Source organism: Primulina eburnea, chromosome 5 (assembly GCF_022965805.1).
Source record: "Primulina eburnea isolate SZY01 chromosome 5, ASM2296580v1, whole genome shotgun sequence".
In the NCBI taxonomy this organism is placed as follows: Eukaryota; Viridiplantae; Streptophyta; class Magnoliopsida; order Lamiales; family Gesneriaceae; genus Primulina; species Primulina eburnea.
The window spans coordinates 38,303,375-38,309,968 of NC_133105.1; positions in this window are offsets into that span (position 1 = coordinate 38,303,375).

Consider the following 6,594-nt stretch of genomic DNA (forward strand, 5'->3'; position numbering starts at 1 on the left):
ATTGAGCTCTACAAGACTCAATATGATTTAATTAATTCAACACTTGAATTAATTTAATTATTTGGACTATACTTGGTCCACTAGTGTTTAATTAATTCAACACTTGAATTAATTTAATTTAGTCCATAATAATTTTTATGAAAATCACAATTTTCAAATACATTATTCACTTGGCCAACTTTTAATTTAGGAACACTTCCATAAATTAAAAGTTACATTTCTCTCATAGAAGTCATACTTCTAATTTTCCTCACGCTTATAAACTCATTTATAAGCCGTTCAACATATTGAACTAATTTTTCCTTTATAAAAGTCATACTTCTAATTTTCCTTACGCTTATAAACTCCTTTATAAGCCGTTCAACACATTGAACTATTTCTCTTCTCAACGGAATCTAGAAAGCTAGTACTTGTGTGGCCTTCAATGGTTAATTGATACAACTAGCTGTGGGTTCACATCTCCATGTGATTCGAACTAAACATGTCCTTATATGAGCATACCCCAATTGCTCCATTCTTACTTATCAACACCTTGATAACAAGAACGTCAGAACTCAAGTCTGATAGTACCCAACCAATCATGTTAAACGCCTAGCAGCATCGCTTACATGATTCCCTAGGTATCAAATGATAGTGCCTGCAAGAACCATTAAATTATGGTTAGCATACAGTACGGTCCATTCAACTCATATATCCCGACCGATTCGACAACCATTGGTTTATCGAGAGTTGTCAATGAATCGATACTATGTGTCATGTTGTAGTTGCATCGATTGTGTAATCTATGAAACCCCTTTCATAATTACCACCATAATCTAATCAGAGATTTCAACCTACATACACATGATAACACATAGGATATCCATACCCGAAGGTAAGCGGTGAATCCCCGACTACAATGCATCGACTCCTATATGTTTCGACAGAACACCCAACCTTGCCACCTGATGACCCCTTGAGAGTCGGTAAACTAGTCAAAGTGTAATTCTAGCACATAGAGTCTCAATGTTGTCCCGGGTCATAAGGACTAATGGTGTACAACCATAAACCAGGACGTTTCCTCTCGATAAGTGAGAACCACTTGAAAAAATCCTTTTATGGAGGGTTGTTCGGTGCACTCTACCAGGAGCACCTATCTGTATGTTCGGACATCACAATGTCCCCTACCAATGAAACATGGTACTCACATCGTAGATACTAGTCTCGAACTCGAGCGGCCTATATCCTTCTTAGCGGCGGCTGAATCGACTAGGAACTGTTTAGAATATACAGTATTCCAAATATGAGTTTCATGATACTCATCATATGAGCATCTCATATTCTTTCTACTATTTGTATATTCAAGGGCTTTATCTATGCAACTAGCATGGGTATACAGATAAAGAATTGCCAAAACAATAATTTCAAATATTATTAAAATAAATATTGCTTACACATAGAGTGTCATTGTGAACACTCGGCCAACACTTGGCTCGACGGGCACCTACTCTAACAATCTCCCACTTGCACTAGAGCCAACTACCCATATGCTTCAAACCCATTGATTCGCGATGCATCTCGAATAATGGTCCAGGTAAAGGCTTAGCTAGTGGATCAGCAACATTATCTGCGGAGCCGACTATGTCAATGGACACTTCTTCCTCTTTCCACAATCTCTCCAAGGATGTGGTACTTTCTCAATACATGTTTGGACTTCTGATGAGACCTTGGCTCCTTTGCTTGAGCTAAAGCTCATGTGTTGTGACACAACACCGGGAGAGGAGCAACTCCATCAGGAATGACGTCCAACTCTTAGACGAAATTCCTTATCCAAACAGCCTCCCTTGCTGTATCTGATGCAGCAATGTATTCGGCCTTTGTGCTGGAATCCGCAGTATTGTCTTGCTTGGAACTCTTCCAATGCGATATCGATGACTCGAAGTCAACCTATGGGTTTGTATTCATGCTCAATGGTGCTGCTGTCGGTATAGCCTTCCAATTTCAGTTCTCCACCCCATAGACCAAGAACAATTTATTGGTCCTTCTCAACTACTTAAGGATGACTTTCACAGCTTTCCAGTATGGAAGACCAGGGTTCTATTGATATCTACTCACTACACTTAGTGCGAAAGCCACGTCAGGACGTGTAGATATCATCTCATACATGATGCTACCAATTGCAGATGCATAAGGAATGCTTGTCATCGCCGCTATCTCTGAATCAGTCTTTGGAGACATAGACTTGGATAGGGACACGCCATGACACATTGGTAGATGTCCTCTCTTAGACTCATCCATCGAGAACCGCTTCACGATGGTATCAACGTATGTGGACTGGGTGAGACCAAGCAATCTTCTTGATCTATCTCTATAGATCTTTATTCCCAATACAAAAGATGCTTCACCCAAGTCCTGTATCGAGAACTCACTTGCTAACCATATTTTAGTTGATTGCAACATTCCTACATCATTCCCAATGATTAGAATGTCATCAACATAAAACACTAGGAATGTCACAACACTCCCACTGACCTTCTTATACACACAGGGTTCCTCAGGATTCTTAGCAAAACCAAACTCTTTGATTGTACTATCGAATCTGAGGTTCCAACTCCTAGATGTCTGCTTTAGACCATAAATAGATCTTTGAAGTTTGCATTCCATATGCTCACTTCCGATAGATGTAAACCCTCCAGGTTTGAGACCTGTAAATCTCTTCCTTAATATCCCCATTAAGAAAGGCTGTCTTGACATCCATCTGCCATATCTCATAGTCATACCATGCAGCTCTGGCTAGCAATATCTTTATAGACTTGAACATTGCAACTGGTGAAAAGGTTTCCTCAAAGTCAACTCCTTGTCTTTGAGTATATCCTTTTGCCACCAATCGCGCCTTGAAGGTCAATAACTTCCCATCCGCCCCAAGTTTCCTCTTGTAAATCCATTTACACCCTATGGGAACAATTCACTAAGGTGGATTCACGAGATTCCACACTTGGTTCGAATGCATGGAATTCATCTCAGATTCCATCGCTTCAAGCCACTTGGATGAATCGGCATCATATAATGCTTCCTTGAAGGTCCTTGGAACACATCCATGGTTAGGCTCATCATGGCCCTCTTCAAGAAGCAGACCATACCTCATTGGTGGTCTCGAGACTCTCTCGGATCTTCTAGAAGCTTGTATCTCCTCTCTTGGCTCTTCGGGTGTGGGTTCTACAATTGTGGGTGTCTCTCGAACCTCTTCGAGTTCTATCATCTCCCCTTTTCTATCCAATAGAAATTCCTTTTCCAAAAACGTTGCATTCCTAGAAACAAACACCTTTGTTTCTTAGGGATGATAGAAATGATATCCAACTGAATTCCTTGGATATCCCACAAAGTAACATAAAATGGATCGACAATCCAATTTATCTCCCACTACCTGGTTCACATAAGCAGGGCACCCCCATATTCTAAGACAAGAATATTTGGGAGGCTTACCCATCCATATCTCATATGGTGTCTGCCTTTAAATGGAAATTTAGTGAAATATCTTTCAATTTTAAGTTAGAGATATCGTTTTCAAGTTCTCTAGTACCAATCAAACATTCATTCTTGTAAATGTTGCAAAAAAATTTGCTAAATAAACATGAATATCCATCTTTATCAACATAGAAATGGAAACAATGTTTTTCACCAAATCCGGTACAAACAAAACATCTCTCAAAATTAACTTAAAACTATTGTTCAATAATAATTAAACATCTTCAACAGCCTTGGCAGCAACTCTTGCCCCATTGCCCATCCTTAAGAAGGTCACACCTTCCCTAAGCTTTCTACTTCTTCCCATCACCTGTAAATCATTACAAAGATGTGAGCCACAACCGGTATCCAATACCCAAGAAGTAGAGTTAATAGAAATGTTTACTTCAATTTAGAACATATAGTTTCCAGAACTCTTATGGGCCAGATATTCCTTGCAATTTCTGAAAGCGTACCGGTTACGGTGGCCGGAAGCGCAACGGAAGTAAAAATTTCGATTTTAAGCCACAAAATTTCAGCCACCATGATTTGTGTGCAATATTTACAAACAAACACCATACATAGGATGTTTTAGAATTTTTTACCTATCAACCTCTTGAGGTTGATGATGGCTCCAACTTTGTTGTTGAACAACAAAGCTCTTGTATGGCAAGAAAGATCTACAAGCCTCCAAGCCTCCTTCTTTCCTTCAAAATCAATCCCACCACTAACTAGGAAGATCCCCTCTTAATTTGCACTAGAAAATTAAGAGGATTTTTCAAAGAGAAGTGTTTTTGATCTCCAACAATTGAAGAACAAAAGAGAGAAAAATGGATGAGAGAAATTGGCTCTAAGTTTCGGCCATGAGAGAGAAAGGGAGGAAGGGAATGAGTTGTCTTGGTGTGTGAAAAAGTAGTCACTCACTTTTGCATGCCATCCAATTTTTTAATGAAAAGAATACCCAACCCTTCACCTTCCAAGCATGCTTTGAATGTGGGCTTGTAACAATTTACAAGGGCCCATGGACTTTATTTAAATTGTCTCAAACACATTTGAGCCCAATTAATCCTTACTTGATTTTACTCAAGCCCATTAGTTAAATAATTATTTCCAATTGGGCTCTACAAGGCCCAATGTTATTTAATTAATTCAACACTTGAATTAATTTAATTATTGGACTCTACTAGGTCCACTAGTGTTTAATTAATTCAACACTTGAATTAATATAATTAAGTCCATAATAATGTGTATGAAAATCACAATTTTCAAATACATTATTCTTTTGGCCAAATTTTAATTTAGGAACACTTCCAAAAATCAAAATTTACATTTCTCTCATAGAAGTCATACTTCTATTTCTCTTTACGCTTATAAACACATTTACCAACATCTCCAACGGCACCACCTGACACTATGGGATTAACCAAAACACCTTTTGGAAACCCTAGCCCTCATCGCCGTCGCCGGATTCCGGCCAAAAAAAAAATTTTTATTTTTATTTAAAATCCCATGCAGTTTTCGCAGCCCCCTCGGGCTGCCCCCTTGCTGCCCGAAATTTCAGGCAACTCGGCAGCCTCGGGCAGCAAACAGCTGCCGAAAAATAATATTTTTTTTGTTTTGATTCCAAAATTTCGCCTTGTATTTTTTAGCACACAAAAATTCTCAAGCGGTTAGAAATCGATCTTCAACATAATATATGCAAATATTCACAACAAAACCGTGTAACCATACTCGTGGATACCCCTTGAAAGCGGACCGGTTACGGTGGCCGGGAAGCGCACGGAAGTTAAAAATTTTAAATTTAATCGCAAATTTCGGCCACCTAGGTTATGTGCAATATTTACAAAATTAAAACACCATACATAGGATGTTTAAGAACAATTACCTATCAACTCGCAAGGTTGATGATGGCACCAAATAGTTGACAAGCAATAAGCTCTTGAAAATGGATGACAATCTAAAGCTTGCTCCTCCACCTTCAAAATTAGGCCCACACTAGCAAGGTAAAACCCCTCTTGATTTGCACTAGAAAATCTAGAGGATTTTTCAATGAGAAGTTTATTCTCCAAGAAAATGATGAACAAAAAGAAAGAAAAACTTGAGAGAAATTGGGATGATGTTTCGGCCAACGGTGGGGGGGGGGGGGGGGGTGGAGTTGTGTGGGAGACTAGCCTTGGTTGTTGAAAAAGTTGTCTCTCAAAGTTGCAGCTTTTGAATTTTTTATAAAAAGTAATCCACACCTCTCACCTCCCAAGCATGCAAAAGCCAACCTAGCAGTATGTAATATATATATGGTTTTAACCATTAAAAACCGATGGCATAAATTTAATTATCTCAAACACATTTGAGATTAATAAATACTACTGAATTTATTCAAGTCCCACTAGTTAAATAATTATTTAATTGAGCTCTACAAGACTCAATTTATTAATTAATTCAACACTTGAAATTATTTTTAATTATTTGGACTCTACTAGGTCCATAGTGTTTAATTAATTCAACACTTGAATTAATTTAATTTAGTCCACAATAATGTTTTATGAAAAATCACAATTAAAACTACTATAATTTACAGGCCAACAGCAAATTTTCATTAGGGAACACTTCATAAATTAACAATTATATTTCCTCTCTTAGAAGTCATACTTCTATTTACTGTTATAAAACACATTATAAGCGTTCAACACATGAACTATTTTACTTCTCACGGGATTTACAAAGCTAATACTGTGTGGCCCTCAATGGTTTCATTGATACAACTAGCCGGGGTTCACATCTCCATGTGATTCGGACTAAACATGTCCTTATACGAGCATACCCCAATTGCCCCATCTTACTTTCAACACCTTGATAATAGAACGTCAGAACTCAAGTCTGATAGTACCCAACCACATCCGTTAAACGCCTAGCAGCATCGCTTACGTGATTCCCTAAGTATCACATGATAGTGCCTGCAAGAACCATTCAATTATGGTTAGCGTACAGTACGGTCCCTTCAACTCATATATCCCGACCAATTCGACAACTATTGGTTTATCGAGAGTTGTTAATGAATCGATACTATGTGTCATGTGTGGGTTGCATCGATGGTGTTGTAATATATAAACCCCT